Genomic DNA, 27,905 nt, shown 5'->3' with positions numbered 1-27,905 from the left:
ACAGGGAACAATATATTGCTGCTGGGAAATCCATTTTCCCCCAGCTACTGTGGGGATTACAGGGAAGCTCAGAGGGAACAGGGAAGTCTGGGGGGTGGGGTGACAGATGATCAGCATCCCTGCTGATCAAAAAGTGCCGGGCTGCGTTGCTGCGAGCCCTGGCTCCGCTGTGCCATTGCTGGTGCCAAGCAGACAAACCTTGCTGACCCAGTCCCAGCTGATCTGGGTCGGGGTCAGTGCTTGGATGGGAACACTCCCCTCTCCTATGAGCCTCCATAGATACTGCCTTGAGTTCCGTGGAAGGAAAGCTGGATATATATGTGATAAACGAAATAAATGAAAATTCCAAGGAAACCTACAAGGTTCACTTTCAGAGATAGCGGTTGTGTAGGTTTCCAGAAGAGATTGTGGGCTTTTGAAGAACCCACACGTTTCTATCTGCCATTGGTTCTAAGAACTGTGTTCAGCTAAAAGGGATGTTCTTCATTCAGCTGTTGCAATCTAGGTTGCTTGCAGACAGAACTACGGTAATGATCAGCTCAGTGATTAGAGCTTTCAGTGAATTCACTCCCGAAGTGATTGTTTGTTTGTTTGTTTGTTTATATTTATTACATTTCTATCCCAGCTTTTCTTCTCCTTAAGGAACCCAAGGTGGCGTGCATAGTCCCCCTCCTCTCCATTTTATCCTCACAACAACAACCCTGTGAGGTGGGTTGGGCTGAGAGTCTGCGACTGGCCCAAAGTCACCCAGTGAGCTTCCGTGGCCAAGTGGGATCTCCCAACTCTCAATCCAACACTCTAGCCACTACCCCACATTGGCTGTAGCCACTACCCCACACTTAGAACCCCACGTGGGACTTCTTTGTATCATAGTATGGGGGATGAAAAGATTTTTTTTTCCAGATACTTGTACTGTACAAAGTGTTGTGCTCTAGAGAGTTTGGGAGAGGTGGGAAGCTTTTAAATGATGCATCTATTTATGTCCCTCCTTTTGCTCATGAGAGTGAAGAAATGGGTGACTTATGTCCAGTCAAATACAAGTAGAAGTAAGTAGGACTTATGGTGTCATGTGGTGGGACAGGTAATGAGTTTGAGGTTGAATGTATTACCTCACCCACAAAAAGTCCTGAGTGAATTGTGTGTGAAGAATTAAGAATAATTTCCTAATGAATTGTTCCCTTTGCTTGGTATCAGTTTGCCTTAATTTGTCAAGTAAACATGCATGTACACACACGCGCGCGCATGCACGCACGCACACACACATACACACACACACCCTAGTGTGCACCATTCAGTGTCATTATCAAGGAACAGTTGTTGTCGCAGCACATAAATTCACACAACAGATGCTGCCAGATTTCTTTGCCTTTTGCATGCTGCTCAGTGACTCAGTTCTAAGCACGGCATCAAATGTTTCCTGCAGAACGAAGTATCTGTCATCCTACCAGACCCAGTGCTAAACACCAGGTAGCTGTTCCTCTTTAACTGGTTGACTTTGGCTGCAAAGAGCAGCTGTTACTCCAAGACATCTTTGCTAAAGGCCATCAATCCGAATCTTAAACATGAATAGTGTCTCCATCTTTTATAATCATTACTAGCAAAAGCGGTAACTAGTCACTCAGTTTTTTTTTAAAAGAACTCAATGCTACCATGTGTTGAGTAAGAAATAGGAGAAGCCCTCAGATATTAACACTGTGTTGTAATTCTGCGGGAGTGCCAAAGTAAACCTCAAAGAATACGATCATGAGCGTAGAACTCAGCTTCGTGAAAAATCCAGATTTTATTGTTATTTTTTAAAACCCAAGTTTCTAGCTTTTGTGGATGCCCCCCCCCCCCCAAGTGTGGGGGCTTGAAAGTGTGTGAATGGCACATGCTCTAAACACAGATGCCAGAAGGTGGCTGGTGGCCGTTTCCAGTGGTCTGGGTCAGAGATTCAATACCCACGTTAATCCATACCCCAGGTCTTCTTGGCTAGCAAAGCTAGGATAAATTATGGAAAGTAGTAAAAAAATGTAGTGTAAGTTTGCAAAAGGAAATAAATGATGTACATGTGCTCAAATGTTTTCTACGCCTCCACTGAGCCCCCCAATTGCTGCCTGCTCCAGGGCCACTGGCCTGGCTCACGTTGTCGTCACCTCATTGGTGGTGTTTTTCAACCCAGTGTAGTGAGCGATGACTCGTGTGCTTTATGATGCACTATAACAAACAATTCATTACAACAGAATGGACTTACCGTCATTAGCCCAACATCTCTGAGCTTAATGTTGCGTCCTGCGGCCCAGCAAATCCCTGCTCGATGGTGGATATTATGCATCACTTTTTATATTGATGGCACAACCTGAATGGAAGAGGCAGTAGGTATTTAATGTGTTTAGCCATTTCCCCTGACATATTTACTCTTTGCGAATAAGTGCTTTTGGGGAATGAGGCTAAAGCATCCAGTTCTGTCAAGGCTCAAGCATTTGCACTGGCTTCTGTTCCTTTCCTTTCTTTCCTTTCCTGCTTCCTCTTCCCCCCTCCATCTGATCATCTGTTCTTTTTTTCTGGTTTGCGTCAACAGTTTTCTGGATCTAGCCAATTTACAAATGACTGGAACATGGCCCCATTAATGAGGATGTCAAGCATACGGAATTCACCTGGCATGACAGCTGTTAACCGTGCAAATTAGCCATTCCACAACAACATGGGTACATGTTTGCTGTTAATTATCATTCCATATTTACAATTAGTCACTTACAGTGGCAAGTCTTCCGTACGCCTTGCTAGTCTGTGGGCTGCTATGAGGGTGTAGGAGAGGAGATCATTGCCCTCTCTGTGGGATCCAGTGGTTCTTCTGACCTATAATTTCAGTACAAATGTAGCAAGCGAGGAAAAGAACAACAACTCAGCCACTCTAGTTTCATTTCTATGATTCAGGAAGACCAGAAGAAGGCTGCAGGCACCCAGATAACTGCAGAGCTCAGCAATGCATCATCCATACCTCGTTAACGAGAGGTTGTGAGAGGCTGAGCCACCAGGCATACTGGGCCAGTTCTCGAAGTGGGATGATGTAGTGAAGTTGTTCTCGCAACACTTTTTTTTGTTTTGGTTTTTGACGAAGATCCAAGATTTCCAAAAGATGTTGAGTTGCAGTCGGAATGAGCATAATTATTTGGGTTGTTGTTGCACAAATTCAGATTCTCAACAGATTCGGAATTTCAAACATTCTCAAATGTTGCTTAGGGGGACACATCCAGACATCTTCAGAGTTAAATGATATATTATGGTGGAGGTATGAGAATGCATCTCAGTCTGAGTTGTTGCAAAATACCAGATGCATGGAGGCAGCGACTGGAGATTCTGATCAGGACCAAAGCACAAAGGGGGAGAGGGTTTAACCTTTATCCTTGCACCATTTTCCCAATGTAAATTGCTCTGCAGTGAAGCTGCTATTTGCCTCATTCTTGAAAACATACAGACTAAACTTTACAATTAATGTTTCTTTCTTTCTTTAGAGTATTTTTATCCCACTCCTCAGTCAAAAAGGCTCCCGGAGTGGCTGACAAATAATTAATAAAAACAAAACAGACCCTGCCTCCAAGCTTACAATCTGCAAGGACTCAACACACAAGGAGAAAGAAATGGGGAGGGAAGAGGGGAATGTTGATGAATTTTAAGGCATAAATCATATGCCTACCTGGGCTGAAGTTAATATTTTCTAATCTTATTATTTCTAATATCTCTAATTTCAACAGCTTTTATAGCTAGGAAGGTTGGGGTGGGGGGTGGGAGGACAAGATTAGGAGAAAGGAAAACATGCATGCGTAAACCCCATGAACTGGCTGGTTTAGTCCTGTAGTGGTGGTGTGCCCACTCAGGCGAGAGCTCAGAGAAAAAGGCACAGAGTGGTAGGCGGCAGTATTGCAACCGAAACTCTCCCCACGACCTGAGTTCGATCCCAGCAGAAGCCGGGTCTCGGGTAGCTGGCTCAGGTCAACTCAGCCTTCCATCCTTCCGAGGTCGGTAAAATGAGTACCCAGCTTGCTGGGGGAAAGGTAGTCACGACTGGGGAAGGCAATGGCAAACCACCCCGCTACAGTCTGCCATGAAAACGCCACCACAAGCGACGTCCCTCTAGGGGTCAGTAATGACCCGGTGCTTGCACAGAAGGAACCTTTCTTTTTCCTTGTTTTCTTGGGGGGCTGAATGCTGGAGAGCTGACTAATAATTATGGGCTCTTATCACCATGTATAAGGTCAACTGAACTGATACATATGTATAGCTGAGTTGCAAGGAAATCGATTTTTGTGTTTCTGCTATTTGTTTGTATTGTTACGAACTTGAACCTACAATTTATACGTTGCCATTTCCCATTGTCCTGTCATTTGGAATTAAAGTTATCTGCAGAGAGCTAAGTACTCCAAGCCCTGGGCCTGGTTGGATGAATCTATCCATTTCAGTTTCTCCCACATTTGAATTGTTTTAATCACAAGTTCTTTCCATCCTGTATATGAAGAAATTTGCAATTTTTTGGTAAATTCTTATAAAAAATGAACTGAAACAAAATTCTCACTCATCCCGATGCAGGCAAGACCACAATTGGACTGTGTTTGCTCTTTCCAAAAGAAGGGACACACCTAAGAAAATCTGCATGGCCCTGCCCTTAGAGTGAGTGGGAGGATGCCTTGGTCAGGATACGCTCCTCCACCATGGAGAATTGTGAAGAGGTCTTTTAGTTCTAACACTGAGAGTGTTCTTGCAAGAAAGACATTGCAAGGCACGTGCCCTGGATGTGCCCCGAAACTCCAGGGTGGGCACTGGGCAGCGCTACTGTTGTTTAGTCGTTCAGTCGTGTCCGACTCTTCGTGACCCCATGGACCACAGCACGCCAGGCCTTCCTGTCCTGCGCTCTCTCCCGGAGCGTGCTCAAGTCCATATTCATTGCATCGGTGATGCTATCTAGCCATCTCATCCTCTGTCGTCCCCTTCTCCTTTTGCCTTCAGTCTTTCCCAGCATCAGGGTCTTTTCCAGAGAGTTTTCTCTTCGCATTAGGTGGCCAAATTATTTGAGCTTCAGCTTCAGTATCTGTCCTTCCAAGGAGCACTCAGGGTTGATTTCCTTTAGGATGGACTGATTTGACCTCCTTGCAGTCCGGGGGACTCGTAAGAGTCTTCTCCAGCACCACAGTTCGAAAGCATCAATTCTTCGGCGCTCAGCCTTCCTTATAGCCCAGCTCTCACAGCCATACATTCCTACTGGGAAAGCGCTACTACAGAACATTAAACTTATTTCAGAGGTGGCTCAGGCTGCATTGCTTTTGCTCACATACATGACTTGAGGACATGGTGTGGAGGAGTGAGCAGGCTCCTGACAGTTAGGAAGGGATTTTTTATTTTTTTTTTAAAGAACTTGGTATGGTGGTTGGTTAAGTTGCATGATTTATCTGGTAATGAACTATTGGAGGACCTCTTCATTTGCAAACCCTGCAACATGCTGGTTAAGGGGACTCACCAGTGGTTCTTACCATCTTTCCTCACCAAAATCTGGATGCAGGCCTGTTGAATAATTTGCAGCTACTTGCTCTGTATGCTCTTAGGGCTGTGCACCCTGTTGCACAAAATGCTAGTTTTGCCCCCTGGAGGCTTGTCCAATTTGCCCCAAAGAGGAGAGTCAACTTCAGGCTGGGTCCAACTTGATTTTATTGTTTGCAAACAGTTCGACAAAGGACCTCACGCTCAAAAGCAGAGTCGACCCTGGGCAACGCCCGCGCTACAGTTTTATCACTTCAGCTTGCATTCCTTAGCTAGCGTGTCACTTTGATTGGTTGCTAGCAGTTTGCCTAGCTAAATTATCTTAGGGTTACTGCTCACTTATTCTAGGCATGCACAGCTCTTAAAATACTACGTGCTGCTTAAGGCACATACAATGGCTTTTAGGTTACATTTTTACTACAACCCTATTTGTGACTGTTTTCTTTTTGTGGCACTGTTACGTGCTTAGCGCATGTTATTAGAAAGCAGAATGATTGTTTCTATTATTTCTTTTCCTAATGTTTGGAGCCTTTGCATCCCATTGTTTCCTAAGTGCACAGGCTCTTGTTCAAGATTCTCTTTAACTGCATTTGGTACCAGGGGACAATGCATGGGCCTTGGCAGTTGTCCAGGATGTTGCCAGTGGAGATTGCATATCCCCAAAGCCATTCCTTGTCTCTCGGCCCCTTGTAACATTTTGCAGTTGTCTCTGCAGTTTATCAGGCCTCTGCAGGTAAGAGAGGAGATTAGCTAGCCAGAGATAATCCAAACAAATCTGTTTCTTGAAGATATCCATCCACGCAATCTGCTAGGCTGCTACACAATCCATATATGCTGTCGTAGCATGGTTGGCGTCAGTTTTGCAGATACACTTTGCAAATGGGATGATTCCAAAGAAAGCGTTTCTGAGACAGGGTGTGAAGAGGGCAGATTGAACCAGTGCACTAAGGACTCTGATTTATTTCATTGCTTGGTAAGGTGGCGGCACCCTGGGTAGCATGGACTCTGGGAGTCACAGTGAAATCTGTAACAGTTACAGGCTGTTTGCATGCATGCGTGTGCGTGTGTTATATCTATCTATCTAGACACACACACACACGCAAATCCCATGGGCGGCTAACAAATGCCAACAGTGTTACATATTTCAGGACACTATAATCTCTGCCAGCATTTGAATATCCAGAAGGGGGAGACTTAGGGCTGGTTCCATCACTTGATTTCTCTGGATGACAGGCAGCTGGGAACAGGCTCCATTAGCAAGGAGTGCGTTTGAGCATGACGGGAGCTGAGATGCTCCCATTTTTGAGAAGCTCTCAGGAGCAGCATTCCAGTGGCTGTTGTTGTTGTTCAGTCATTAAGTCGTGTCCGACTCTTCGTGACCCCATGGGCCATAGCACACCAGGCCTTCCCGTCCTCCGCTGTCTCCTGGAGTGTGCTCAAGTTCATATTCATTGCATCGGTGATGCTATCTAGCCATCTCATCCTCTGCCGTCCCCTTCTCCTTTTGCCTTCAAGTGGTGGGCAGGATCAAAGGCTAAAGGGGCAGGGCAAACATACCGACAATGCCAGACTGTTTTAGTTTGCAGCTGTTCCTGCCAATCACTAAGCCTTAGGAGAAGCATTTCACCCTTTTAGAACGAGTAAAGACACATGCAAAAGCTGGGAAACTGCTTTGATCAGTGGTTGGAGGAAATGGGGTGGGACTAAGGGAAGGGGCATGAACATCAGGGGAAACCCAGAAAGCCAGATGGGGACCCCCTCTTTTGGCTTACAAACTTTTAAAAGGGTTCTGCTTCAAAGTCTTGGGAAGTCTACACAAAGTTCTTCGTTGTTGTCCCCAAAGCACACATAAAGTTGTTCATTGTTGTCTCCACAGCACAACAACTCCGAAATTTGAAAGGTCACAAAGGGCCCAAAGGGGTGTGTGCATTTAATTCACTATGTACATTCGGGGTTCATAAAATAATTGAACTGCTCAGAATTTCCAGCTTCAGAACTGGTCCCTTATTTCAGCAGCCATGGAGAAGTTTGGAAAAAGAAAAGAACAGAGCAGATTCTTCAAGAGAAGGAAGCCCCTGGCCTTGTGTGGAAGATAAAAGAGCCTTTCCTCTTTGTGGGAACACAAGGAGAGATGAAAAATGCCCGTGTTTGTATTTCCACTCTCGCTGGAGGGGAGGGAGGCATTGCCAGCCATCAGTTGCTCGTAGGAGCACATTGTTACAGGTGCTGGTGACCACCTTCATCTTAGGCTGATTTCTGTCCAAAAGTCCAAGATGAAGAGCCTGTATCTCATCAGTGGGAATTGAAGACATAGGGAACGGACTTACACGGAGTCAGACCCTTGGTCCATCAAGCGCAATACTGTACACTGGGCTGCTTGTGGCTTTCCAGAGTCTCAGACAGGGACCCTTCCCACATTTGTTAGGGATTGACTGTGGGAGCTTCCACTACTGATCTTCAGCATCTCTCCAGAGGAGGTATCACAAGATGGTGTCCTCATAGCTGGGAATCTCTCCAAAGCTTCTGGAAAGTCAGTGGCGGCTGGTGGGTAATTTGACCAGTGGGGCAGTGGGTGGGTGGCTCAGCAGAGGCAGATACGTGTTACAGCTTGGAGAAGCAGACAGCCATCCAGCTGAAAAGAGGAACACCGAAAAGTAGTTGGCAGTCTGAATTTGGAAAGAATGAGAGAGAGAAACAAACACAGAGCGGTTCCAGCTGTAACCGGGGCACAGCTTTAGGGATGGGCTGCAGTAGCTATTCTCTGGGGACATGCTGCCCTGTTATGTAAGAATGCTCACAATTAAACAAGACAAATATTACAAAGCTGTCATAAGCCTCCAGTGCTTTCTCATCCAGAGGAAACTTAATCCAGCAGCACTCACCCTGAAACGTCTCACCGTTTAGCAAAGTAGGTAGAGCATAAGAACAGGAAACTGAGTTATTCCAACTCAGACCATTGGTCCATCCAGCCCATGCTTCCTATCCTAATTGGCAGCAGCTCCATGGAGTCTCAATAAGAAGTCTTACACAGCTATGAGAGTCTTTATCTGGGAATGTCAGAGATTGGACCACTCATGGTTGTCTGCGCGGTTGGACACCTCTCAAATTTTGACTTGGAAACCCCCCACCATTTATTAATCTCAAACAAATCCTTATTAGTGTCATGTGTAATCCTTAAACAACTAAGATGGCTTGAGCAATTAATACATGTTAAATAAGTACCTGACTCTGACATTTATGGCATAGTAACACCAGTATTAAAAGAAAAAAAAAAACAAAGGTGGGGGGAGAAGTAAAATCACTAGGAAGATGTGTTTGCTCTGTTCCCAGCACACAATCCTAGCAGTGCTGAGAAACATCTTACCGATCTGAACATCCCAGGGGATTCAAGGGAGCACAAATGCCAGATCAGAGCACAAATGCCTGGGGAAGAAGCCCAATTTTACTTCTGGGAAGAAACAATTTGCTCCACTGATCTTTCTAGTTTCTCTCCCCCTGGTTACACTGAAGTCTACATTGTGTCTCCCATCACTGACCTATCCGTGAAAGCACCTTGATGCTGTCGGAAGCGGCTGAGGCTTGTTCCCTCTGGGCCAAAGCAAAGGCATTTGAATAGCTGTAAATGATGCACTGTGAAGAGAACACTCTCTGGAAAAGACCCTGATGCTGGGAAAGACTGAAGGCAAAAGGAGAAGGGGACGGCAGAGGATGAGATGGCTAGATAGCATCACCGATGCAATGAATATGGACTTGAGCACGCTCCGGGAGAGAGCGGAGGACAGGAAGGCCTGGCGTGCTATGGTCCATGGGGTCACAAAGAGTCGGACATGACTGAACGACTGAACAACAACAAATGATGCACAGAAAATACCTCCAACATTTAGATGTAGAAGGATGTCCCTTTTAAGACAGGAAGGGGTCGTGTAGCAATATTTCACACTTCTGTCAGTCTCAGAGCTGTGTTTTGCCTTCTCTACTTCTCCAGTTCAGCCTTTGCAGGGTGTTCTTCATTCAGAGGAGAGAGAGAAGAAAGGAGAGATCAGTGGTGTCAGTTAAAATCTTTGGTACAGATGCACATGTTTAATATCTGCTATCAGGAGTGCAGTAACAAGCACACAGGCAGTGCAAACAATGCCAAACCGCTGGCAGGGGAAAGGGAAACTTAACCAGGTGTGAGCATAGCAAAACCGAGAACTCTTTCTCCCTGAGCTATGTTAGCATCCCCTCAGTCAGATTCAGATCTAAAAAAAGTCCTCTCTCCATGAGCATTTTCTGCTAGTTTTGCAAGCTTTTATTCATTTGATGAATCCAGTAAACAACTATGGCTGCTTCCAAGCAGAGATCTCCTACTGCTACCAGTTAGAAGGTATTGTGCAGCTATTCGATCTTTTTCTCCTTAATGGATTTTCTGTGGAAAGGACAAAGATTGAAGTAGTGGTGGGAAAACATGGGAGGGCTATGAGTGGAAGATGTTGTCGCTGGAAAAAGTCCATGAATGAGGCAGGATGATGGTGTGATAAAAGAGTTTCATGGGACTTACTTATTGGCAAGTAGGCATAGGACTGCAGCCATGGTTGACTAATTGGGGGAGTTTAATTGGTGAGGGACAATTAAAGAAGATGTTGTTGTGAGCACCTCAGTTCCCTGACTTGAGATTTTCCAGGGGTAATGTTATTCAGGTTTTATTTTCCTTTGGAAGAGAGCACATTGGAGGCCAACAGAGCTATTAAAGGTAATATTTGCTTCATACAAGAGGAGACAAATAGCAGACGCTCTTGTATGCTCCACATCAGGATCCCAAAGAGAGAGGCCCTGCACTTATTTTATTTTATATCCCACTCTCTGCCCCCCCCAAATGGCACTCAAGACAGCTAACAAAATCCAGATTAAAATGCATCTTAATTAGATATAACTTAAAAACAAATAGATTAAAAACACAACAGTCATAGAAATAAAGAGCACCAACCAATTTAAAACCCCGTCGGCCACAAACCAGCCTAAATGCCAAAGACCTGCCTGAATAAAACCATCTGCAGCTGCTGGCAGAATGGCAAGCGAAAGAAGTCACCCTAGTCTCCCATGGTAGGGGATCCCAGTAGCCCTTTTAACCATACACTTGAAAGGAAAGACCATGACTCATGGGTGGACTCTAATGGCACAAAATAGTGCTTATGATTTTATTTTGTATTAATTATTTAATAGATATATATACCACTGAACATTATTTGAAAATATCTCTAAGTGGTTCACAAGATATGTTATATTATGCATTAAAATACAATTAAAACACACAAAAATCGCTAAAACACTGATGAAAACTTTAAAATCAATTAAAATAACACCATAATTACAAACAGTCTGGGCAGCACATTTATTTGTGGAAGGCCTGGGTGAAGAAATGGGTCTTTAATTGGTGCCAAAAGCATGATATAGTTGGTGGCTCCCGAATACCAGGGTGGAGATCATTCCATAAGGTGGGTGCCACCACGGAGAAGTGAGATGGCAGTCTGCAGGTTGTGGTACTACCAGCAAGACCTCCTCCCATGATCTTAATGATTGCACTATCTTAATGATTAGGAGGTATTCATGGTTTGGGAGTTCTTTTGAGACAACCCTGCCCCTCTCATAAAGTTTCGACTCCATTCAGAAGCAGGAGTGAGAAAAATTCCAGCCACACCTGTCCCTTCTCCTCGGAAGGTGTAGTGCTAGTAAAATTGGATTAATTGGATATCTGAAGGCATGTTAATTAAACTGGCACACAGGTGTTCAAGTTGCTAAGCAACCAGTCTTACTATGCAGCAGCAAATCCTTTCTTCCAAAGCCTCTTTCTCTCAGGTTTGGCTGCTTCTTTGCCCCAGAGGACCGAAGCAGGACATGCCCTGGAAGGAGCTCCAGTTAGCAAAATGCCCCCATGCTTTTCTCTTGGGTAGGCTCTAGCCTGGATCCTCCTCCCACAATGCCTGTAGACTGGGGCCACCAAACACAGATCATCTCCTCACTGTCTCTCCTGGAAGACCTTGGGGGAGGTCTTATAATATAATGCCTTCACTCAAGAGGTGAGCAATACTGAGCTGAAGAAGCCTGCAGAGCCTGCAGTCCCTGTGGGTCATATGCTGATCAGCTTCTTCGGCATCTCTTTTGGCAATTTTTAATTTCGGTACAGTGATACGCCCCATCCCCTGACGTCTGACCCCACCCACTCAAGTGTCTATTGGCGGGCTGAGCTTTCCTGCCCCGCCCCTCAGTCCCTGCCCAGCAATGCTTTTGCTTGGTCCCCTCTTCTGAAAGGAACCGCCTGTGCTTCAGAGACGCAGGCCGTGCCGCTGGGTCGGTCTTGTGTTCTTGTGGCAACACACTTCCGCCTCAGTAGCCGCTGTTTCCCTAGAGCTGCAGAAACCAGGCGGCAGAGGCTACTCCACACCCTCCTCCCCAAACAAGATCCCCCCCTCCACAAGAGTGATTTTCCTTCATTGCAGATGAACCTCAGCCATTAACTTTTATTGTTGCTCATAATATATATTTATCTATTTTATTTGCTTTGAGTAAAAACTGGCTTCTAGTCTTATCGTTTTTGTTCAGAGTTTGGATTTACAGACTACACATTTGCAAGGTAGGCGAGATTCCCCAAATGTACCATAAACAGGGCAAGGCAGTATTGGTACCAGTGGTGGTGTGGGGAAGAATCCTGAAACCTTGAATAGCTCTTTTAGAGTTCTGGCTGATTCTGACGGAAAGCTGGAGTGGATTCACCATCCCACTGTTGTCGAAGTCACCAGCCTTCACTGCTTTTCATTAATAGTTTTTCTTCATCTTCTTCTTCCAATATTCACATGGGAAGTCATAGCCAATCAGGTGATGTCATTGTGCTATAGGCTATGTCAATGAGGGCAAACAAAGCCAGTTCAGAGGAAGGTCAACACTTCCTGAATTGGCAAGTGTTTCACTCTCACTTGAAGCAATCACCCCGGCCCCCCAATCACCAAGACAGGGGGAGTGCCTTTTTGACACTGCTGAAAATGTTGTAAAGAATGTCCCACAGTTAGCTCCGCCCTAGTCAGTTGCTACCTTGCTAGTAGCACTTTCCTGTCTTACAAACATCCCTTTTTCATCCTATTGTTTGTGATAGATAAATAATCTCCAGATATTTGCATCTTTGAAAAAAAGTGCACACATGCATCTGTGATGATATTAAATTAAATTGCATTGTGATGTTTGATAAATGCTCCTGAGAATTTATCTTAAAAAAAAACAACTCCCCACACACAAAAAGATGGAGAGAGGAAGTATATAACAACCGTCAAGCACAAAATGTGCTTGAATACTTGACAAAGTGCATTTTATCAACAGAATGAAATTAGATACCTGTCAAAATACATTTGTCCTCCAAATAACTATTCATACATTCCACATTCCTGCATAAATAGATATTCATCTGCTCCTTGCTGCCTGTCATTTGCTACTCACGTTCCAGCGTCAAACAGAGGATGGGGAGAAATATTGGAAGGCGCTTCCAAAAGCAATAATCAGCCTGGGTTTATATCATTTTCCTCTGGCTCTCTTAGCAGCATTCATTTTATTACCAAAGTGCAGGGAAACATCTATTTAAAATCAATCCAATAATATTATGTTCCAAAACATTAATTTCTGCCTGCAGAACCTGCAATGGTTTCAAGTGAGTTTTCTGTCAACCAGGCCCCTTTCCGCGCACCTGCCTCTCCCACATTTAAGTTGCATAAAGCTACACAAGGTCTGCAGCAGAGTGGGGGTGGGGGAGTCAGGTGGTGGGAGGTGGAGTCGAGGCCTCTGATCATATGTGTGCTGTGGGTTGCATCTGTTTGACTGGCGTGGGCTGGGGTTGTGCACAGGGGCTAATATCGGTGTGTGCGGTGTCATCCATGGAACTGGCTGAAAATGAGAGACCATGTCCTTGGAGGGAACTACTCTCCCCTTCAGCCATTGGATGATCTGCCCTGAGGCCATGGCACATTCATGATAACAGCCTAACTGCTCAGGGCAAGACTGTCGGCAACAGAGTGTTGACCACTAGTACGGCTTCTATGAGGAAAGTGGAAGATCACTTTGGATGGGTTGGGTGGGAACCTCACACAGGACCTAAGGAGATGTATAATCAGACTAAGAGGCCGACGGACCTCATCCTAAGTGATGAAGGGATCCAAAGACCTAGGCAAGATGAGGGGTTGGGGTGAAGAGATGCAACCATGCCTCTTTGAATGCAGGAAGCTGCCTTATACTGAGCCAGACCCTTGGTCTATCTAGCTCAGTACTGTCTACATGAGGGGTGGGGAATATTTCTTCTGCTGAAGGCTGGATTCCCTCCAGGGTCATTTTTTGGGGACAGCATGCTGGTGGGGCCAGAACCAAACATGTGTGGGGGCACCCCTTTTCTCTTTTTTTCTGTCACCCCCTCCCCTTTCCTCCCACCCCAGCAGGCTGCCAGGGGGGGACAGATCACTCTTGCCAGAGGTCTGAACTGATCGCTTTGCAGCCCTGCCTGGAGATGCTGGGGATGGACCTGGGACCTTCTACATGCAAAGCAGGGGCTCTGCCACCAAGCCACGGCCCCTCCCAGTGCAAATGTAACCACAGTTTACGTTTTCTGCATCATTTCCCATTACGGAGGCTGTCTGGGCTCATATCATGAATGTGTACATTGTGGTGCAGTGTATAATCAAGGTGGGAAAGGCCCACGACTGTTGCTTTTTCAACCGGAATGGGAGGATGTGGAATGGCCAAAAGACTACATGCATTTTAAAGATGAACCATACAGATGGCCAGATTATCCTAGCTGGACTTCTCTCTCATTACCTGGGCAGCCTGGCGATCTGTATCAGCCTGCCAGGCTATCTGCAGCATCTTGCTGTGCGGCAGGTGCAGAAATGTGGTAAAATCCGTGGCAAAATCGTTGCCTGTTAGGCCGGCCACTTACACATCACCCCCGAAGAGGAGATGTGTGGCCAAAAAAGAGGACAAAAGAGGACATTGGTTTGCATAAAGTTTCCATGTGCTAATTCATATGTATAGATGCAAGTGTGGAAAGAATTACTGTAATTTCAATAGAAAAATAATACATCTCACCATAGTGAGGAAGACTGACAATGGGACCAGAGCGCCAACTGTTGATGGGCAGTGTCAAGAACATCAGAAGAGCCCTGCTGGATCAGGCCAAGGGTCACAGAATCATAGAATAGTAGGGTTGGAAGGGGCCTACAAGGTCCAACCCCTGCTCAATGCAGGAATCCAAGTCAGAGCATCCCTGACAGGTGGCTGTCCAGCCTCGTCTTGAAGGCCTCCAGTGTGGGAGAGCCCACCACCTCCCTAGGGAATTGGTTCCATTGTCGTATTGCTCTGACAGTCAGGCAGTTTTTCTTGATGTTCATCTGGAGTCTGGCTTCATGTAACTTGAGCCCCTTATTCTGTGTCCTGCACTCTGGGATGATCAAGAAGAGATCCTGGCCTTCCTCTCTGTGACAACCTTGCAAGTACTTGAAGAGTGCTACCATATCTCTCCTCAGTCTTCTCTTCTCAAGGCTAAACGTGCCCAGTTCTTTCAGTCTCTCCTCACAGGACCTTGTTTCCATCTCATCCAGCATTCTGTTCACACAGTGGTCAATCAGCTGCCCACAGAAACCCACAAGCTGTCCATTGGCAACCCACAATGCCCCTGTTGTTCTCCCTTCTTAGGTTCTTTATCTTCAAATGGACAGCCCTTCAAATAAACGATGTGTTCAAATTGAGGACTGTCCTCTGTAAATTAGGACACATGGCTACCCGGTGTAACTGGACTGTCTGTCTGCCTTTCCACAGTGGAGGTTTGCATTTAGTATCGTTCAAGGAAATGGCAGGTTTAGATCAATGGTAGGTAAATATCTCCAAGTGAAGATTCTGAAGCATTGCCTTTGCCCTCTTTAGTATGACACAGACAAGCCCTGCCGTCTCTCAGAGGAAAAGTAGCTGACGGCAGAGACATTTTGTGAAGCCAGTATTATTGACTGCATTTTAATTTGTTGATTGCTACCCAGTGTGAAGATGGTTTCATATCCTGTCAAATCTCTCATCTTGCAAACAACATTCATCTCCAGGAATTTGCGGATGAAAGCACATTTGTGACCAACTCGCTCTCCCTCGAAAATTCTAAAGACAGTGTGGTGGAAAGGAAACCCATACATTTTAATAGCCACAGAACTCAGGAGGCTGATTAGCATGTGCCTCCTTCAAGGACATAATTTCAAGGGATATATAAGGAAGTCTGACTAACTAAGTGGCACCAAAGCACACTGATGTTAAACCACATTGCTTCTCATGTTGGGGAACAATGGCAAAATAAGCAGGCTCCAAAGATGGGAAGCGGTTGAGCTATGCCTGCAATGATGTGGCAGTGCAGAAGCCTCTGGCTGTGATTGGTTGAGCTGCCTTGATGCCAGAGAGGAAGTGGGGCAGGCAGAAGAATCTCTGAGATGCTAGAGCTCCCGAGAGAGACTTAGGCAGATGGGCCTCAGGAAGGAGAAGATGGGGGTCTGAAAAGGAGCAAAGAAAAGCAGGAGGTCTCAGGAAGAGAAAGTCTTCAGAGGGAATAGTCCAGGGGTGTTGAGCCACTTTCAGCCCAAGGGCTGAATTCGGTTTTGGGGAAGCTCCGGGGGCACATTCCAGTGGTAGGTAGGTTGGTAGGGCTGGAGGCAGAAGGGATGGAGTAAAAAAACACTAGCATATTGTAGCTTAAAGCTCTTAGGGTGCAATCCTATGCAATTTTAGACGGGAAAAAGGCCTATGACTCCCAGAATTCCATAGCCAGCCATGCTGAGGAATGCTGGTTGGGGAATGCTGGGAGTTGTAGCCCTGTTTCCTGCCTAAACATGCATAGGCTGTGTACTTACCGTCAGTAACTAAGCCTTAGGAGAGACATTTCAACCTTTTAGCATGGGGGAAAAACCGCATAAAAACAGGGAAGCCACCGAATGATTGGCAGTTGGGGAAAGAGGGATGGGGCCAGGGCAAGAGGTCTTCTGGGGAACCTGAGAGGGCTGGACTGGAACCATAGCAACCCCTGGGCCTGCATTTAAAGATCCCTGGATTACTCTGAAAGGAGAAGTGCAGAGGCAAAGGATTCCGTATCGATTTGAAATAGCTAATTATTTTACTCCTAACCTAGCCAAATATTCCGTATTGATTTGAAATAGCCAAATATTTTACTCCTAGATAACTGGAAAGAGGCATAGTAGCTGCTTGGCTAGGATTGGGTAGCTGCTTGGCTAAATCTGTGATAATAGCAGATGTCCATGTGCTTTTAAATTACATCCCTGTAATGTGGGGATTAACAGATGACCAGCAGAAGTGGATGCTGAGAGCACTTAAAGTTGCAAAGAGACTTATACTTCAAGCTTGGAAGGATACACACCCAACACCTGTCATTCAAGGACTGAAGACCTTACCGCTCTTGCTACATTTGGATGTATCTCCTGCCGCTGTCAATCTAGTATGGATGCTTATTTAGATATATGGAGTGCTTATATTAATGCATATAAGTGGAAGTGTTAAATCCTTCTTTCCCTCCTCTTTTTCTTTTTAAATTAAGGGTGATGTAAAAGATTATTGTGCATGGATATGTTTTATGACACATTTGTTCTTTCTTCTTTTCCCCCTCTCTCCTTTATGGGTTTCCCCTCCTTTTGCTGTTTTTTGTTTGTTTGCTAATGTTGTGTCTGCAAATAAATAAATAAATACATACATACATACATACATACATACAATGTAGCTTATTTCTGTGTAGAGAAGAAAAAACTTATGTGTGATGGTAGTCCTAGCAGGCCAATGGAAGAAGGGCTCAATCTCCAAATCATGAGTTCCAAGCATGTTTCAGGATTTGGATGAACTGACTTCATGCTTTTTCATGAATCCTCAAATAAATGAAGCTAGCACCAGGCAAATTTCATGCAAATCCAGTCCAGACACAGGAAAAACAAATCTCCAAATTAGCCACAGCCTTCTGAGACTACATTACCCTTCCAAAGTGGCTGGTGACTTGACAACAGGGCCCAGCTTAGCTTCATGGTCTCGGCAGTAAAGAGCCATCGCTCACACGAGACAACTTTGTCACTTGAAGTTGTTTGGCTCAGGAGGGCCTTCTGTGGGTAAACAAATTGATTAACGTCACAGAATCTGGATAAATGTAATGAGCTTGCAAGCCAATGGATGAATGAACTAATGTAGGTAATAACTATTCTCCATTAAAGCACCATTACTGTTCATTTTGGAAATAAATTGAGGAGTAGGCTGGTAGCATACTGAAAAACTTGGGTTCATCTGAGTGGTGGTGTGGCTGTTCCTATTAGACTTCTGGGGTGTTAGAAAATGACTTGGATCTGGAAGAATGAAATGCTTCGTAATTCACCCCAAATAATAATAATAATAATAATAATAATAATAATAATAATATGACTAAGGATGTGGAGAGAAGTATATTTTTCACCCTCTTCCACAGCACTAGAACTTGGACTCACTCAGTAACATTGATTGGCAGGAGGTTCAGGACAGACAAACTAAAGTGCTTCTATTTGTTTATATTCCACCTTTCCTCTAAGCAGGGGTGTTGAACCTCAGGCCAGTGGGCCCAACCCAGACTCATCCAGGGGTGTTAAAATTTAGGCCCAGGGGTTGTTGGAGTTCCAGTCCAGCCCTCTAGGTTTCTCCACATGGCCACACCCCACTCCCCTGCCCCCCCTTCTCCCCAATTTTAAAAGGTTGAAATGCCTCTCCTAAGGTTTAGTTAGCGGCCCCTGAGTTTTAGTTTTTGAAATTCAACACCCCTGCTCTAAGGTGCTCAAGCTGGCATGCATGGTTCTCTCCCACTTGTTTTATCCTCATAGCAACCCTGTGAAGTAGGTTAGGTTGAAAGATGGTGACAGACCTGTCACCCAGTGAATTACACAGCTGAACAAGGATTTGAACCTGGGTCTCCCCAGTCCTAGTACATCACTGGGACCACTATACCCCACTGTCTCCTATATGATGTGTAATTAACTTATGGAACTCGCTACCACAAGATGGGATTATAGTTATTCGCTTGGATGGCTTAAAAACGGGAATTTGTCAAACATTAAGACAGCTGTGATAAGTCAATGGAACCTCCACATACAGATAGACTATACCCTCAGTTGTGCTGTTATGGTAGGGCCTTGGGGCAGAAGTCAAAGTCCCCTCTTAGCAGGAGGAGGGCCCCCAAACTCAGCAGGGCTGGCTTACCACATTTTCAAGCAAGTGATGCAATGCTGACGTTCAGAGTCTAACATTACCTAACTGCAGCTCTGTATACTTGACAATCAGATACTGAGTGTGGGCATCACCTTCTCACTTTTTGGAAGCATCTGGCTGGCAGATGTTGGAAGCAGAACACTGGGCCAAGAGGACTTCTGGTCAGATCTAGCGAGGCAGTTCTTATGCGGATGGGCTTGTTGCAGCGACTCAGTGGAGTGGAAAAGACAACCATCTTATATTGTTAGTACGTTGCGTGAATCTGGACTGACTTTGGGCATGAAAAGCAGGCTTGGAGGCTAATCCCAGGAGAGCTCCAGTTCCTATTAAGACTTACTGAACTTCTGCAGAGACGTTTGCTCTCTCTCGTTCTCTGGTGTGTCTTGCAGCCTTGAGCCATGCGCCGTGGCGCACTGCTCAGATTTCACAGTCTGTCGGATTTTCTCTCATTATCTCATCCTGTTGCAAGTTACTTGGCCATAAACCATTCAACATGCAGGGAAGCTAGACTCAGTGGGAACCTTATATTTTTGCTGTGTTTCAGGGTTGGGGTTGGGGGTGGGAGACCTGACAAACAGTTTAAGTTCTGAAGTGAAGACTGCAGGGGAAGTGGATGCTATTGTTAAAAAATATTAGTCCTGAGCAACAGGTCAGAAGCCCTTTGGCCTTCCTTCTCCCTTGTTGCATCACTTTACATTCTGGCCATGCTTTATTCAGCCACAAAGAGAGCCAGATGCCCCTAAATCTCCACAGATAAGAAACAATTAGCCACCAATCCAAAGCCCATTAAAAGCAACAGGGTTCTTGGTAGGGACTTCGTAGATGGGAAGTCTGATCCGCCAAGATTCTTTCCTGCAATCTTTGAAGAAAGGCAACGTAGCTCCCTAGCTGGATGGCTTCCTCTCAGAACCCCCCCAGAGATTTGTGGATCAGCAATGGATGCACTCTTTAAGTAACTTTCATTTGCTTCTGAGAGAACACGTGGACACACAAAATGGAGGTAACCTTCAGGGCTTTGGGTTTGTTGACCCTCTCTTTGAATTGGTATAATTGCTTGCACCCAAATCAGACATATCAACAGGGCTGATTGCTGTCTGAAGTGAAGGGTGAGATTCCTGCCCCCCAATTCCTTGTACAGAACTCAACTAGACTGGCAGTTAACAGGATAATGTCCCCCACCACATCTGAGGCAGCAGGCTAGCTTAGGGGGGCAGGACAGGTCATGTGGCATACACAACATTGCTGTTGAACAGATGGGAACAGCTGGGGGGGCAGGAGAAAGAGGTGTGTGTGTGTGTGTGTGTGTGTGCTGCCACTTCCCAGCATCTGCCACCTGAGGCAGTTGCCTCCCTCTGCCTAATGGTAGGGCTGGCACTCAACTCTGGTAGAATTTACTAGTATCAGACAGACAGACGGGTAGATATCCAAGAGCTGGTTGACATTTCCCTTGATGACTAAAGCATCAAGGGGCAGGTAGCTTGTGTGAATAAGCCCTCAAAGATAAAGCACATGTATTTGTTCATCATTTGTTTGTTTTATATACTACCACCTCTGTGCACGGTGCTTTACAGAATACCAAGGGACAGGCTTGCAGTATATAACCCCGATACGGGGAAGATAACAAGGGGAAGGAAGGCAAGCAGAGGCAGCAGGAAACAGGGGAAGAAAACAATTTGTTTCCATCCAGTTACGAGTATTTAGGCTTAGTAGGACTTTATTGATCATGTCAACATTGCCGCAAGCACCATCCTTGACGCACATTCCAGTGTATGCTACACTTCATTTGCATTCTCCGTGGGGTTCATCGCTATCTCTGTGGCAAGCTTGTATCTACACAATGAAATCATATTGGCTTTATACCAGTTCAACTGTTGCTGCTTCCCCCATAGAAGCCTGGACTGGCGAGAGGACGGAGAATTCTGCTAGAAGGCCGCTGGCCCTCTGACCTGCAACGACACTTCCACTAATGACCTGGGGAGAGGGAAGGACTCCTGAATAAGCTTAAATCTGGTGTGGACACACCCCAGTTATACATGTAGTGGGAAGTATTAGCCAATCAAGGCTTTCTTGGCATTTGCAGAAATGCACTCTGTGACAAGAGGCTTCTTCACATGGAGCTTTTATCCTGCTATTAAGATTGCTCACTCACAGACGTTTGGGGGCCCTTTAGATTATGCTATTAACCTCCGGGACATCTCCTGCACTAAATGACCTTTATTCTGTTTTTAAATAGATCGGAGATAATGAGCTATCAAATAAACATGCTTGAGTTCTGCTTGAGTTCCCTTGCGAAAAGAGGAAAATGCCTAATAAGAGGAGCTAGACCAATGAAACATATGGGAAGACTCAGATAAGGGGGAGAAGGAAGCACATGTAAAGGGAGTCCATTGTGATCCTGCATTTAAAATGGAAGCAGAAAGCCCCATTTTAAATGTGGGATTTTAGGCTGGTGTAGAGATGCTCAAAATCACAATGCTTGCCATGTGGAGTCTATATTAATGTTTATGTGCATTTGCTGTGTTAAATAGAGGTTAAGGTTGTTTGGTAGTGAGTGCGTGATAGGAGGGAGGGGCGTGTCTGTGTGTGTGTAGACTGAGTTTATAAAAGGCAAGAGCAGACAGTTCGTTAGATAGTAGATAGTAGACAGTAGATGGAGATAGGGTTTGGAGACAGGCCTTAGGATTTGATGAAGCTACATCTAGATAGTGTGGCTGTGGGAATAGCAGTTAGAAGGGGTACAGTAGGCAGGGGAAGACAGAGAACTGAGTGATTAATTATAAGATATAACCTCTCTTGTATTAAATAAACCTCAATTTGCTTGTTTTTAGAGTATAAAATCCCACGCCTTGTTCATCTTTCTGCCCTACCAAGAGTGTTCATATTTCTTGGGTGCTTCTCCTGGCTGGGTAAAGAGAACCCACTGGGCATATTGGGCATCTCTTTGACCTGTGAATTTAGGGGCTGAAGCTTGTGGGACAGTGAGGACAGCTCTCCCAAAGCAGAGGCAGGCGGACCTGAGGGAGGCTTACGTCACACAGGCTTTTTACATTTTGGGGTGGGACAAGCACAATATCTTTCAAGATCGCCCCTGCTAATCTCTCTTAGAGAGAAGGCAGATGGGTTTAAATGCATCTTGGCTGTTGAGAAAATATACTTATATTTGTCTGTTCTGAATTGAGCTTGCAGGGGGCGGGGGGGAACAGGTCAGCAAGTTTCCAGTGTGTCAGGGAAAAGCTGGGTGTGGGAAGTGCATATTGGCTAGTGTTTGTAGTGTCATCCACTTAATCCCTCCTGCCCCCATCACCTGAATAAGTTCTTCAGCTGAGAGTCAGTGTGGTGTAGTGACCAGAGTGTTGGATTTTGACTAGAGAGATGTGGGTTTACTCCCTCACTCTCAGCCATGAAGATGATAACCATATTAAGAACTGTTTTTAAAATGTTGCAAATCTTAAGCATATCCCTTCATGGATCACTGCCTTGTTGTGGCGAAGGGGCTTGCGTAACTCAGTGAAGCCATAAGCTATGCCGTACAGGGCCACCCAAGACGGACAGGTCATGGCAGAGAGTTCTGACAAAATGTGGTCCACTGGAGAAGGAAATGGCAACCCACTCCAGTATTCTTGCCAAGAAAAGCCCATGGAAGGTATCACAAGGCTAAAAGATAGGACGCCGGAAGATGAGCCCCTCAGGTCGGAAGGGGTCCAATATACTACTGGGGAAGAGCAGAGGGTATTTCCAAGAAGCACCAGAAAGAGGGAAGCGGCTGGGCCAAAGCCGAAAGGACACTAAGCTGTGGATGTGTCTGCTGGTGAAAAGAAAATCCGATGCTGTAAGGAACAATATTGTCTAGGAACCTGGAATGTAAGATCAATGAATCAAGGTAAGCTGGAGGTGGTCAAACAGGAGATGGCAAGATTGAACATCGACATCTTGGGAATCAGCGAACTAAAATGGACAGGCATGGGTGAATTTAATTCAGGTGACCATCATATCTACTACTGTGGGCAAGAATCCCTTAGAAGAAATGGAGTAGCACTCATAGTCAACAAAAGGGTGGGAAAAGCAGTACTGGGGTACAATCTCAAAAACGATAGAATGATCTCAGTATGAATCCAAGGCAAACCATTCAACATCACAGTAATTCCAGTTTATGCCTCAACCACTGATGCCAAAGAAGCTGAGGTATGAAGCTATGAAGACCTACAACACCTTTTAGAACTAACACCAAAAAAAGATGTCCTCTTCATTATAGGGGATTGGAATGCTAAAGCAGGAAGTCAAGAAATCACCGGGATAACAGGCAAGCATGGCCTTGGTGTACAAAATGAAGCAGGACAAAAGCTAATCGAGTTTTGCCAAGAGAACACGCTGATCATAGCAAACACTCTTTTCCAACAGCACAAGAGGCGACTCTACACATGGACATCACCAGATGGTCAAAATCGAAATCAGATTGATTATGTCCTTTGCAGCCAAAGATGGAGAAGCTCTATACAGTCAGTCAAAACAAGACCTGGAGCTGACTGTGGCTCAGATCATGAGCTGCTTCTTGCAAAATTTCCGCTGAAATTGAAGAACGTAGGGAAAACCACTAAACCATTCAGGTATGACCTAAATCATATCCCTTATGAATATGCAGTGGAGGTGAGGAATAGATTTCAGGGATTAGACCTGATAGACAGAGTGCCTGAGGAACTATGGATGAAGGTCCGTAACATTGTTCAGGAGGTGGCAACTCAATCCATCCCAAAGAAAAAGAAATGCAAGAAAGCAAAGTGGCTGTCTGATGAGGCTTTACAAGTAGCTGAGGAAAGAAGAGACGCGAAAAGCAAGGGAGAAAGGGGAAGATATATCCAACTGAATGCAGAGTTCCAGAGAATAGCAAGGAGAGACAAGAAGGCCTTCTTCAATGAACAATGAAAAGAAATCGAGGAAAACAACAGAATGGGAAAGACTAGAGATCTCTTCAAGAAAATCGGAGATCTTAAGGGAACGTTTTGTGCAAAGACGGGCATGATAAAGGACAAAGAAGGCAGGGACCTAACAGAAGCAGATGAGATTAAGAAGAGGTGGAAAGAATACACAGAAGAACTAACTATACAGGAAAGATCTTAATGTCCCTGATAGCCACGATAGTGCGGTCACTTGAACTTGAGCCAGACATCCTTGAGAGTGAAGTCAAGTGGGCCTTAGGAAGCATGACTAACAACAAAGCTAGCGGAGATGACAGTCTTCCAGCTGAGCTATTTAAAATCCTAAAAGATGATGCTGTTAAAGTGCTGCACTCAATATGCCAACAAATTTGGAACACTCAACAGTGGCCGCAAGACTGGAAAAGGTCAGTTTACATTCCAATTCCAAAGAAGGGCAACGCCAAAGAGTGTTCAAACTACCGTACAATTGCGCTCATTTCACATGCCAGCAAGGTGATGCTCAAAATCCTACAAGCTAGGCTTCAGCAGTATGTGAACCGAGAACTACTGGAAGTACAAGCTGGGTTTCGAAGAGGCAGAGGAACTAGAGATCAAATCACCAACTTTCGCTGGATCATGGAGAAAGCAAGAGAATTCCAGAAAAACATCTATTTCTGCTTCATTGACTATGCTAAAGCCTTTGATTGTGTGGATCCCAACAAACGGTGGCAAATTCTTAAAGTGATGGGAGTACCAGACCACCTGACCTGTCTCCTGAGAAACCTGTACGAGGGTCAAGAAGCAACAGTAAGAACCAGACATGGAACAACCGATTGTTCAAAATTGGGAAAGGAGTACGACAAGGCTGCATATTGTTGCCCTGCTTATTTAACTTATATGCAGAGTACATCATGAGAAACGCCGGGATGGATGAATCACAGGTCGGAATTAAGATTGCTGGGAGAATTATCAACAACCCCGATATGCAGACGATACCACCCTAATGGCAGAAAGCGAAGAGGATCTCAAGAGCCTCTTGTTGAGGGTGAAAGAGGAGAGTGCAAAAGCTGGTTTGAAACTCAACATTAAAAAAACGAAGATGATGGCATGTGGCCCCATCACTTCCTGGCATATAGAAGGGGAAGAAATGGAAGCTGTGACAGATTTTATTTTCTTGGGCTCCAAGATCACCGCAGACGGTGACTGTAGCCATGACATTAAGGCTTGCTCCTTGGGAGGAAAGCTATGGCAAACCTAGACAGCATAGTAAGAAGCAGAGACATCACCTTGCCGACAAAGGTCCGTCTAATTAAAGCTATGGTTTTCCCAGTAGCAACGTATGGCTGTGAGAGCTGGACTATAAGGAAGGCTGAGCACCGAAGAATCGATGCGTTCGAACTGTGGTGCTGGAGAAGACTCTTACGAGTCCCCTGGACTGCAAGGAGGTCAAATCAGTCCATCCTAAAGGAAATCAACCCTGAGTGCTCATTGGAAGGACAGATACTGAAGCTGAAGCTCAAATATTTTGGCCAACTAATGCGAAGAGAAAACTCTCTGGAAAAGACTCTGACGCTGGGAAAGACTGAAGGCAAAAGGAGAAGGGGACGGCAGAGGATGAGATGGCTAGATAGCATCACCGATGCAATGAATATGAACTTGAGCACGCTCCAGGAGAGAGCGCAGGACAGGAAGGCCTGGCGTGCTATGGTCCATGGGGTCATGAAGAGTCGGACACGACTGAACGACTGAACAACAACAAATGTATGCATGCATAGTTGTAGGTATAAAATATGTTGGTTTTTCCCTTCTACAAATGGAGGTTGGATAGCATGATGTACAAGGGAAGGACTGCGACTGTGAATGAGTCCAGCTTTTGTCCTGCAAGATGTGTACATGAGCACAGCAAGGTGCGAATCTGGGTTCATGCCAGATTCGCAGCAGAGTCAACAGAGGAATCTGCTATTAATGTTAGATCTGACTTCATTTCACCCTTAAAGGGCAAGTGCCAGTGCCAATGGCTCATGACAGGGAAGGGGAAAATTTAGAGACCTAAAAAAGAGAAGGAGAGGGTGCAGGATGGACGGATGCTTTGAGCCACCCTGCTTCTGTTCAAGGAAGTATCCAGCTTGTGTCAATGTCAATCAAGGGAACAGCATCACAGCTGTGCTGAAACACAGCATCCTGGGAGCTCTTCTGCGGTAGCTTGAGTTACCACAGGTTCTGCATACGACAGCCCCTCGCTTCAGCAGGGCTGAGGCCGCAGCAGCCCCAGAGAAGCAGGTCTGATTCGAGAAAGCTGCCAATAATTCATTTCACACCATTGATTCCAGGGCACAAATGCCTCATCACTATGAATTTCCCAGAGGGGGCAAAGAGCCAGAGAGGAAGGCAGATGCTGTTCAGGCAGGCTGAGAGCAAATTGCCAGGCACTAAATTAGAATAAATAACCCCTCTCTGACATGTAACTGGAAAGGCCTTTGTGAAAAACCTGTGGAAAGATGCCACCCTGCAGAAAGACCCTGCCATGCCATTTATGCCCACCAGCCTGGGCTATAAAAATGAAAAAAGAATATGCGATTCTCTTCCACGATGAATATTGACGTCAGCAAAGGGGTGAGGGAGAGTGGCTTGCCTGGAAGAAAGATGGAGATGCAACAACAACACAACAGCCCCCCCAACCACTGAATTGCTGAAGGGCATATGACAAGTCTGCGGGAGACCTCCCAGATTCAAGGTTTTACCTGCTGGGCAACACTGTCCTTCATGTCCATGCTGCTGTGCCCTCAGCTTCTCCTTTCCCCTCTTCCTGTTTGCCATCCATAGTTGAACATGAGTTCAGGGTTTGGTGCAGAGATGCCAGCCGCCTCCCTCCATTTGCTCCATCTCACCTGTTTCTGCCTCGGCTCTTTTCTCCTATTGTAATATTTATTAAAGCTCTTTAGTCAGGCACCACTGTGTGGAGGGAAACAGCCAGCAAGAAGGCAACAGGCGTCACACCCCTGTTGCCTGCTCCCCTGGCTCTCCTCAGAGCCTCGCCTCGCCCCCTTGGAGCTCACTGTCGTTGCCCTTTCTTTCATTCAGGCCCCTGCAGACTCTCTCACTCCCTGTGGCTGAAGACATCATTACTTCTCGCTCTCAACCCCCAGTTTTGTCGTCTCTTTCCCTCTTCTCTGTGGTGCTTCACTTGTGAAGCAGAATTTAAAGCAGCTCAAGAGTAACCTGACAACCCTAATTACGTTCAGCAGTGTGACAACCCAGGGAACGTAAAAGAGCGGAGGAGACGAAAGAACTACCTGGATGGTACAGAGAACTCTAGGCCGAGCTGGCTGGAGTGAGGAATGCTCTGGAATATGCTCAAAACATGCAGGGCCCCTGAGAAGTTGTGGAGAGACAATTCCACTGCAGGCTTCCCAAAACTCATGCCCTCCAGATGTGTTGGACTAGAACTTCCAACATCAGTCTCAAAGCCAGCTGTGCGTGATCCACCAATATTCCCCAGCCCTGGAAGGGAAAGTAACTTACCCAAGCACCAAAGTTCAAGGCACAGGTGGGGTCTGAGCTCCAAAACCCAAACCCACTCTTTGGAATGCAAATAAAGATGGTGCTGGAGGGCAGCACTTTGCTTGCAGCATGGCAACCCCCAGTTAATTAAAAAAAAAAACCCTTAAGAAATAAAATTTAAACCAGGAGGAGCTAGGAGCCAGATGGGTGTCAACAGAAGTCTCCATGGGCAATTTGGTGCCCACGGGCACCCCTGGCCAGATATAGGGATGCTGCACTCAGCACATTACTCAGGAACCAAATGATGTCAGGGTGTGTGGTCCTGCCGCATGATGTCATCTGGCCCACGGAGGGCTGGGTGTGGTGGGGTCATATGGTCCCCATCTGATTTGACCTTCCCACTCGTGGATGACAGATGGTGCTGGCTCCAGGTTTTGGAGGCCCCTTGTGCAAGACATCTCCATGGGCCCCTCCCTCAGTGAGTCTCCCTTCTCACAGCCATTGTCTCCAGCTGTTCTTGCCCCTCCTCCTCTCTCTCATCCTTGCCACCACCTGCTTGCTTGGCAGGCAGAGAGTCCAGGAGCGAGGAAGCCGCGGCATCTCCTGCTCCTCCTCCTCCCCGCCACCATTGCCTGGGCCGGAGCGAGAGGCAGGGCAACAAGCAGGTTGCAGTGGGGGAGAGGGGGAGCAACTCTGGGGGGCTCTCGTCAGTCA

General features: G+C 45.9%; 1 long non-coding RNA gene across 1 annotated transcript in view; it reads right to left on the bottom strand.

Annotated features, from left to right (window-relative positions):
• The window catches only part of LOC146340398 (uncharacterized), a 77,226-nt gene that overhangs the window by 2,125 nt on the left and 47,196 nt on the right, over nucleotides 1-27,905 (bottom strand). The window contains exons 3-4 of the long non-coding RNA XR_014784037.1: nucleotides 9,383-9,516; nucleotides 2,234-2,338 (exon numbers count right to left, since the gene is read on the bottom strand). This is a non-coding gene — a long non-coding RNA (uncharacterized LOC146340398). The remainder of the gene's footprint in view (nucleotides 1-2,233; nucleotides 2,339-9,382; nucleotides 9,517-27,905) is intronic.

This window comes from Heloderma suspectum, chromosome 6 (assembly GCF_057233095.1).
Source record: "Heloderma suspectum isolate Gila_16-S chromosome 6, 16-S_ref, whole genome shotgun sequence".
Lineage (NCBI taxonomy): Eukaryota > Metazoa > Chordata > Lepidosauria > Squamata > Helodermatidae > Heloderma > Heloderma suspectum.
This window is presented reverse-complemented; position numbering and strand designations above follow the sequence as displayed.